We start from the raw sequence: 8657 nt of genomic DNA on the forward strand, positions 1-8657 counted from the left end.
GAGACGTTACTTTGCCAACAAAGGTCCGTCTAGTCAAGGCTATGATTTTTCCAGTAGTCATGTATGGATGTGAGAGTTGGGCTATAAAGAAAGCTGAGCACCGAAGAATTGATGCTTTTAAACTGTGGTGCTGGAGAAGACTTGAGAGTCCCTTGCACTGCAAGGAGATCCAATCAGTCCATCCTAAAGGAGATCAGTCCTGGGTATTCATTGGAAGGATTGATGTTGAAGCTGAAACTCCAATACTTTGGCCACCTGATGCAAAGAACTGACTCATCTGAAAAGACCCTGATGCTGGGAAAGATTAAAGGCGGGAGGAGAAGGGGATGACAGAGGATGAGATGACTCTGGATGACATCACCGACTCAATGGGCATGAGTTTGGGTAAACTTGAGGAGTTGGTGATGGACAGGGAGGCCTGGCGTGCTGCAGTCCGTGGGGTCGCAAAGAGTCGGACATGACTGAGTGACTGTTTTTTCTTTTTCTTTCTTTCTATGGGGTGGTGGGGAGTCAGGGTGGTGGGGACACTACTGAGGAGCAAGAGAGCCCGTGAACTGTCCACTGCTGCACTTCCAGAGAGAGAGGTAAGGATGCCAATGAGCCAGGCTTCTGGCCAAAGGTCTGTAAATCGAGTGTGTAACCCTCAGGGCTGGTTGTTGATATTGTTCAGTTGATCAGTCATGTCTGATTCTTAGCGATCCCATGGACTGCAACATTCCAGGCTTCCCTGTCCTTCACTCTCTCCTGGAGCTTGCTCAAACTCATGTCCGTTGAGTTGATGATACCATCCAACATTCTCATCCTCTGTCGCGCCCCCTTCTCCTCCTGCCGTCCGTCTTTTCCAACATCAGGGTGTTTCCAGTGAGTCGGTTCTTTGCACCAGGTGGCCAAAGTATTGGAGAATCAACTTCAACGTCAGTCCTTCCAATGATTATTCAGGGTTGATTTCCTTTAGGATTAACTGGCTTGATCTTCTTGCAGTCCAAGGGACTCTCAAGAGTCTTCTCCAGCACCACAGTTTGAAAGCATCATATCTTTGGCATTCAACTTTCTTTCTGGTCCTACTCTCACATCTGTACATGACTACAGGAAAAGCCATAGCTTTGACTAGACAGACCTTTGTTGGCAAAGTAATGTCTCTGCTTTTTAATATGCTGTCTAGGTTTGTCATAGCTTTTCTTCCAAGGAGCAAGTGTCTCTTAATTTCATGGCTGTAGTCACTGTCTGCAGTGATTTTGGAGCCCAAGAAAATAAAGTCTGTCACTCTTTCCATTTTTTCCCCATTTATTTGCCATGAAGTGATGGGACTGGATGCCATGATCTTACTTTTTTGAATGTTGAGTATTAAGCCAGCTTTTTCACTCTCCTCTTTCACCTTCATCAAGAGGCTCTTTAGTTCCTCTTTGCTTTCTGCCATAATGGTAGTGTTATATGCATATCTGAGGTTATTGGTATTTCTCCTGGCACTCTTGATTCCAGCTTGTGCTTCATCCAGGCTGGCATTTTGCATGATGTACTCTTCATATAAGTTAAATAAGCAGGGTGACAATATTCAGCTTTGACATAATTCTTTCCCAATTTGGGACCAGTCCGTTGTTCGATGTCTGGTTCTAAGTGTTGCTTTTTGCAGGGCTAGTTAGCTGGCAGCTTTAGCCGGTGTCTGCTGCCCTCTGGTGGACCTGCAGGAGATCACCCCAGCCTGCTTTCAGCTTTTGCCTGCAGGCTATGGATTTGGCAGGTTCATCCGCAACTTGGGGCTATAAAAACTCTTCTGTTACAGGTGGTGGAGGTGTCAGGCACTTGGAGGAAGCAACAGATTAACTTTGAGACAAGATGGCAGGGGTTATGGTATAGATAGAACAGTGTTCGGAGCAGAGCTGGGGCAGGTCTGAGTGTTGTTTTCTAGCAGCCCTGGTTGGCAGCATCCAGGAGGGAGGTGGGGCTGAAGGATGCACCGGGGCAGGCCCTGTGGAGCAGATGCTGCAGAGAGGGGGACGAGGTGAAGACACAGGGTGCTTACCAGTGGTCAGTGACAAGGGCCCTGGCCCTTCGGGTTTGCAGAAAAGAATTTCCATAAAGATGGAATGTAGTGAAGCAAGTGAAATATTTCTTAGGAGGAAAAAGAGTACAGTACCTGTGGATAGACACATGGGCAGACTCAGAGGGAGAGTCCCTGAGTCGTGCCCTGGTGGCAGTTTGAGTTATTTTTATGTGGTATTTCTTCTGGGTTTCCTTTGGCCAATCATTTGATTTGCCTGGTTCACAGTCCATATTTGATGTACTTCAGGATCCTCCCAGGTGTGTGTACGCATCTCTTGGCCAAGATGGATTCTACCGCAAAGGCCTATGGGTAGAACATCCCTTGACATGACTCCCCTTTGGCCTCCAAGGAGCCTTCTCTGTGCATGTGTGGTCGGGGAGGTCTCCTGACTTTGAAAACGAGAAATATGTGGTCTGTACAGGCTCCAGCCTCCTTCCTGCTATTCTTATCTTGGAGTTTAGGAGGTCAATAGAGAATGACTCTCCAATTGCTTGAGGCTGGGGGGGCACATTTGCCTCCTGCCTCAACTGGAAGCATTGCTGCTGTAGAAACCTAGCAGCCTGCACTCTGGCAGCTGTGGCAACTCCCTCCCTCCACCATAGCCCAAGGTCACCCACCGCTGCTGCCAGAAGAGTCGCCAGAAGAGTCACCGGCAGCAGGAAAAAAAAATGGCTTCTCGCAGCTGGCAAAGCAGTTTGGAGGGTGTAGCTTTCAGGCTTCCAGCCCCTTCCATACAGAAGTGAGCACTGCAGTCCAGGGGCAGTACCAGCCTCTCAACTGCTGTGTAACCCTCCTGCCTTCTCTCTTTTGTTTGTCCAGTGCCTTCCAACACCCTCTCACTCAATTTTCTGCATCAAATCCTTCTTCTGTTAGATTTTCTGTACTGTATTGGTCTGTCCAGCCCATGCATAAACTATGGCTTGGAGCATATCCAGGTATTTGGGGACCTGACGCTTATTCAAAAGGGGAGACTAATTCTCTTTAAGAAAAGGAATGCAACATTATGACTAAAAAATGAGCTTTCTTAGCTTTCTGGTAAAATCATCCTACGCGCCCTGTGTAGACACTTGCACGTGCGTATCGAAGAGGCATGGCTGTGAACGTTCACACTGTAAAAGGGACTGTGACCGACCCATGAGTGCTGATAGGGAGATGGATAAACAAAGGAAGAGCCAACAGTTTACATTAAAATGATACAGCGTCTCCTCCAACTCTATCTAAAGATTCAATACAGTATTGATCAAGTTACAGCAAGGTTAAATAAAACAGTAATGTTAGTTGTTCAGTCATGTCCAACTCTCTGCGACCCCATGGACTGTAGTCCGCCAGGCTCCTCTGTCCAGGGGATTCTCCAGGCCAGAATACTGGAGTGGGTTGCCATGCCCTCCTCCAGGGTATCTTCCTGACCCAGGGATCAAACCCATGTCTGTTGCATCTCCTGCACTGGCAGATGAAGGTGGTACTGGTGAACAAACAACTCGCCTTCCAAAGCAGGAAATGCAAGAGATGTGGGTTTGGTCCCTGGATTGGGAAGCTCCCCTGGAGAAGGGAATGGCAACCCACTCCAATGTTCTTGCCTGGGAAATCCCATGGACAGAGGAGCCTGGCGGGCTACAGTCCATGGGGTCACAAAGAGTCAGACACAACTGAGCAACTGAACAACAACAACACACAATCAGGTAGATTGTGATTTGGGGAAATAGTTCTTGATGGAAATGTGGCATAAAATAGAGAGTGATGTAGCGATATGGAATATAGAATTTTGTAAGAAATTAAAATTTGTTACAAAGCCACAGTCATCAAGACAGTATGGTACTGGCACAAAGATAGAAATATAGATCAATGGAACAAAATAGAAAGCCCAGAGATAAACCCACGCACTTATGGACACCTTATCTTCGACAAAGGAGGCAAGAATATACAATGGAGAAAAGACAATCTCTTTAATAAGTGGTGCTGGGAAAACTGGTCAACCACTTGTAGAAGAATGAAACTAGAACACTTCCTAACACCATACACAAAAATAAACTCAAAATGGATTAAAGATCTAAACGTAAGACCAGAAACTATAAAACTCCTAGAGGAAAACATAGGCAAAACACTCTCCGACATAAATCACAGCAGGATCCTCCATGACCCACCTCCCAGAATATTGGAAATAAAAGCAAAAATAAACAAATGGGACCTAATTAAAATTAAAAGCTTTTGCACAACAAAGGAAACTATAAGCAAGGTGAAAAGACAGCCTTCAGAATGGGAGAAAATAATAGCAAACGAAGCAACAGACAAACAATTAATCTCAAAAATATACAAGCAACTTCTGCAGCTGAATTCCAGAAAAATAAACGACCCAATCAAAAAATGGGCCAAAGAACTAAACAGACATTTCTCCAAAGAAGACATACAGATGGCTAACAAACACATGAAAAGATGCTCAACATCACTCATTATTAGAGAAATGCAAATCAAAACCACAATGAGGTATCATTTCACACCAGTCAGAATGGCTGCTATCCAAAAGTCTACAAGCAATAAATGCTGGAGAGGGTGTGGAGAAAAGGGAACCCTCTTACACTGTTGGTGGGAATGCAAACTAGTACAGCCACTATGGAGAACAGTGTGGAGATTCCTTAAAAAACTGGGAATAGAACTGCCATATGATCCAGCAATCCCACTGCTGGGCATACACACCGAAGAAACCAGAATTGAAAGAGACGCGTGTACCCCAATGTTCATCGCAGCACTGTTTACAATAGCCAGGACATGGAAGCAACCTAGATGTCCATCAGCAGACGAATGGATAAGGAAGCTATGGTACATATACACAATGGAATATTACTCAGCCATTAAAAAAATACATTTGAATCGGTTCTACTGAGATGGATGAAACTGGAGCCCATTATACAGAGTGAAGTAAGCCAGAAAGAAAAACACCAATACAGTATACTAATGCATATATATGGAATTTGAAAGATGGTAACGATAACCCTATATGCGAGACAGAATAAGAGACACAGATACATAGAACAATTTTATGGACTCTGAGGGAGAAGGTGAGGGTGGGACGTTCTGGGAGAATAGCATTGAAACATGTATATTATCATATGTGAAACAGAACACCATTCCATGTTCGATGCATGAGACAAAGGCTCAGGGCCGGGGCAATGGGATGACCCAGAGGGATGGGATGGGGAGGGAGGTGGGTGAGGGGTCCAGGAAGGGGAACACATGTAAACTCATGGCTGATTCATGTCAATGTATGGCAAAAAATATTACAATATTGTAAAGTAATTAGCCCCCAACTAAAATAAATAAATTTATTAAAAAATAAATAAATAAAAAAATAAAATAAAATTTGTGTACAGAATAATAGTTGCAAATATTCAAACAATAAAGTCTGTGGCCAAATGGGGAAAAAAAAAGATAATCCACAGACTTCCATTTCCATCCAAGTTAGAGTAACAAGGACTAGATTTACCTTCTTGCATAAAACAACCCCCCCCAAAAAAGCAAAATATGAAAATATATGAAAGAACAACTTTAAAGACATTGGACATCAGGTGGCAAAGGACAGTGATTCATGAGAAAAGGGAAAATAACAAAGTGAACCCTCTGATTGTCCCAGCTCACTGCCTCGAGTTTCCACACAGAGAGGAGGAGCTAAGGTGTAGTGATCCTGGAGTGGAAAAAATGGAGCTGAGAATCTGGGGAGACCAAGGCTGCCAGAGTTCATAGACATTACATCCTCTACCAGAGAGGAGAGAGTTGCAAAGAGAGAGAACCCAGAGACCTGCAGAGGGTCACCGTCCAGTATTCAGCATGTGAGGGAACTACCCAGGGCTGGGGGAAGAAGCATCAAAAAGAATAAGAGAACTAATAAACCAGGAATGGAAGGGAACTTCCTCAACCTGATCCAGGGCATCAGTGAAGAACCCACCATGGGCATCAAATGCAATAGTGAAAGATTGGATGCTTCTCCGCTAAGAGGAGGAACAAAACAAGGATGACTACCCTTGCCACGCCTATTCTACATTGTATCGGAGGCTCTGGTTGGGCCAAGTAGGCAAGAAAATAAATATGAGAAATCCAGATCAGAAAGAAAGAAGTAAAACTACCTTTACTTGCAGATGACAAGTGAAAAATCCCGAGGAATATAAAAAATATAAAAATTCCCGAGGAATCTACTAAAAAGCTATTAGAACAAATACATTCAGCAAGGTTGCAGGATACATGATGAATACACATAACTGTATATTTATACACTTGCAGTGAACAACTTGAAAAATAAAATTTAGAATTTCTGTTTGCAATTGCATAAAAAAAGAATAAAACATACAGGAATAAATGTAACAGAAGTACAAACCTTATACTCTGAAAGTTGTAAAACATGTTGAAGGAAATTAAAGATCTAAATGAATGTAAAAGTACCCAAGATTCATGAATCAAAAATAACATCATTAAGACAGCAATGTGCTTCAGATTCAACACAACCCCTATCAGAATCCCAGATGACAGAGATTCTTGCTTCACATCATATACAAAAATTAACTCAAAATAGATCGATGGCTTAACTGTAAGAGTTCAAACTACAGAGTTCTTAAAAGACAGCACAAGCATAAATCTTCATGATCTTGGATTTGGAAATGGATTCTTAGATATGACACCAAAAGCACAAGCAAACAAGAAAAAACAATAAATACATTCAGTTCAGTTCAGTTCAGCCGCTCGGTCATGTCCGACTCTTTGCTACCCCACGGACTGCAGCACGTCAGTCTTCCCTGTTCTTCACCAACTCTCAGAGCTTGCTCAAACTCATGTCCATAAAGTCAGTGATGCCACCCAACCATCTCATCCTCTGTTGTCCCCTTTTCCTCCTGTATTCAATCTTTCCCAGCATCAAGGTCTCTTCCAATGAGTCAGGTCTTCGCATCAGGTGGCCAAAGTATTGGAATTTCAGCTTCAGCATCAGTCCTTCCAATGAATATTCAGGGTTGATTTCCTTTAGGATGGACAGGTTGGATCTCCTTGCAGTCCAAGGGACTCTCAAGAGTCTTCTCCAGCACCACAGTTCAAAAGCATCAATTCTTCGGTGCTCAGCTTTCTTTATAGTCCAACTCTCACATCCATACATGACCACTGGAAAAACCATAGCTTTGACTAGATGGACCCTTGTCGGCAAAGTAATATCCCTGCTTTTTAATATGCTGTCTAGGTTGGTCAGAGCTTTTCTTCCAAGGAGCAAGTGTCTTTTAATATCATGGCTGCAGTCACCATCTGCAGCGAGTTTGAAGCCCAAGAAAATACAGTCTGGCACTGTTTCCATTGTTTCCCCATCTATTTGCCATGAAGTGATGGGACCAGATGCCATGATCTTAGTTTTCTGAATGTTGAGCTTTAAGCCAACTTTTTCACTCTCCTCTTTGACTTTCTTTTTTTTTTGAATAAGTTTATTTATTTTAGTTGGGGGCTAATTACTTTACAATATTGTAGTAGTTTTTGCCATACATTGACATGAATCAGCCATGGGTTTACATGCGTTCCCCCTCCTGGACCCCCCTCCCACCTCCCTCCCCATCCCATCCCTCTGGGTCATCCCCTTGCCCCAGACCTGAGCATTTGTCTCATGCATCGAACATGGAATGGTGTTCTGTTTCACATATGATAATATACATGTTTCAGTGCTATTCTCCCAGAACGTCCCATCCTCACCTTCTCCCTCAGAGTCCATAAGACTGTTCTATGCATCTGTGTCTCTCATTCTGTATTGCATATAGGATTATCATTGCCATTTTTCAAATTCCATATATATGCATTGGTATACTGTATTGGTGTTTTTCTTTCTGGCTTACTTCACTCTAATGGGCTCCAGTTTCATCCATCTCAATAGAACCGATTCAAATGTATTTTTTTTAATGGCTGAGTAATATTCCATTGTGTATATGTACCATAGCTTCCTTATCCATTCGTCTGCTGATGGACATCTAGGTTGCTTCCATGTCCTGGCTATTGTAAACAGTGCTGCGATGAACATTGGGGTACACGCGTCTAAAAATATGGAACGCTTCACGAATTTGCGTGTCATCCTTGCGCAGGGGCCATGCTAATCTTCTCTGTATCGTTCCAATTTTAGTATATGTGCTGCCGAAGCGAGCACTCCTCTTTGACTTTCATCAAGAGGCTCTTTAATTCTTCTTCACTTTCTGCCATAAGGGTGGTGTCATCTGCATATCTGAGGTTATTGATATTTTTTCTGGCAATGTTGAGTCCAGCTTGTGCTTCATCCAGGCTGACATTTTGCATGATGTACTCTACATATAAGTTAAATAAGCAGGGTAACAATATACAGCCTTGACGTACTCCTTTCCCAATTTGGAACCAGTCTGTTGTTCCATGTCCGGTTCTAACTGTTGCTTCTTGACCTGCATATAGAATTCTCAGGAGGCAGGTGAGGTGGTCTGGTATTCCTATCTCTTTCAGAATTGTTCAGTTTGTTGTGATCCACACAATCAAAGGCTTTGGCATAGTCAATAAAGCAGAAGTAAATGTTTTTCTGGAACTTTCTTCCTTTTTTGATGATCCAATGGATGTTGGCAATTTGATCTCTGGTTCCTCTGGC

At 43.3% G+C, this 8657-nt stretch overlaps 1 non-coding gene across 1 annotated transcript; it reads right to left on the minus strand.

Moving 5' to 3' along the window:
* Positions 1-8088: 8088 nt before the first annotated feature.
* LOC145522160 (U6 spliceosomal RNA) lies at positions 8089-8195 on the minus strand. The gene has a single exon (XR_014065959.1). It is a non-coding gene; the product is annotated as a U6 spliceosomal RNA (small nuclear RNA).
* Between the last annotated feature and the right edge of the window lie 462 nt (positions 8196-8657).

This window comes from Giraffa tippelskirchi, chromosome 9, assembly GCF_054371585.1.
Source record: "Giraffa tippelskirchi isolate mGirTip1 chromosome 9, T2T-mGirTip1v1.2.pri, whole genome shotgun sequence".
NCBI lineage: Eukaryota > Metazoa > Chordata > Mammalia > Artiodactyla > Giraffidae > Giraffa > Giraffa tippelskirchi.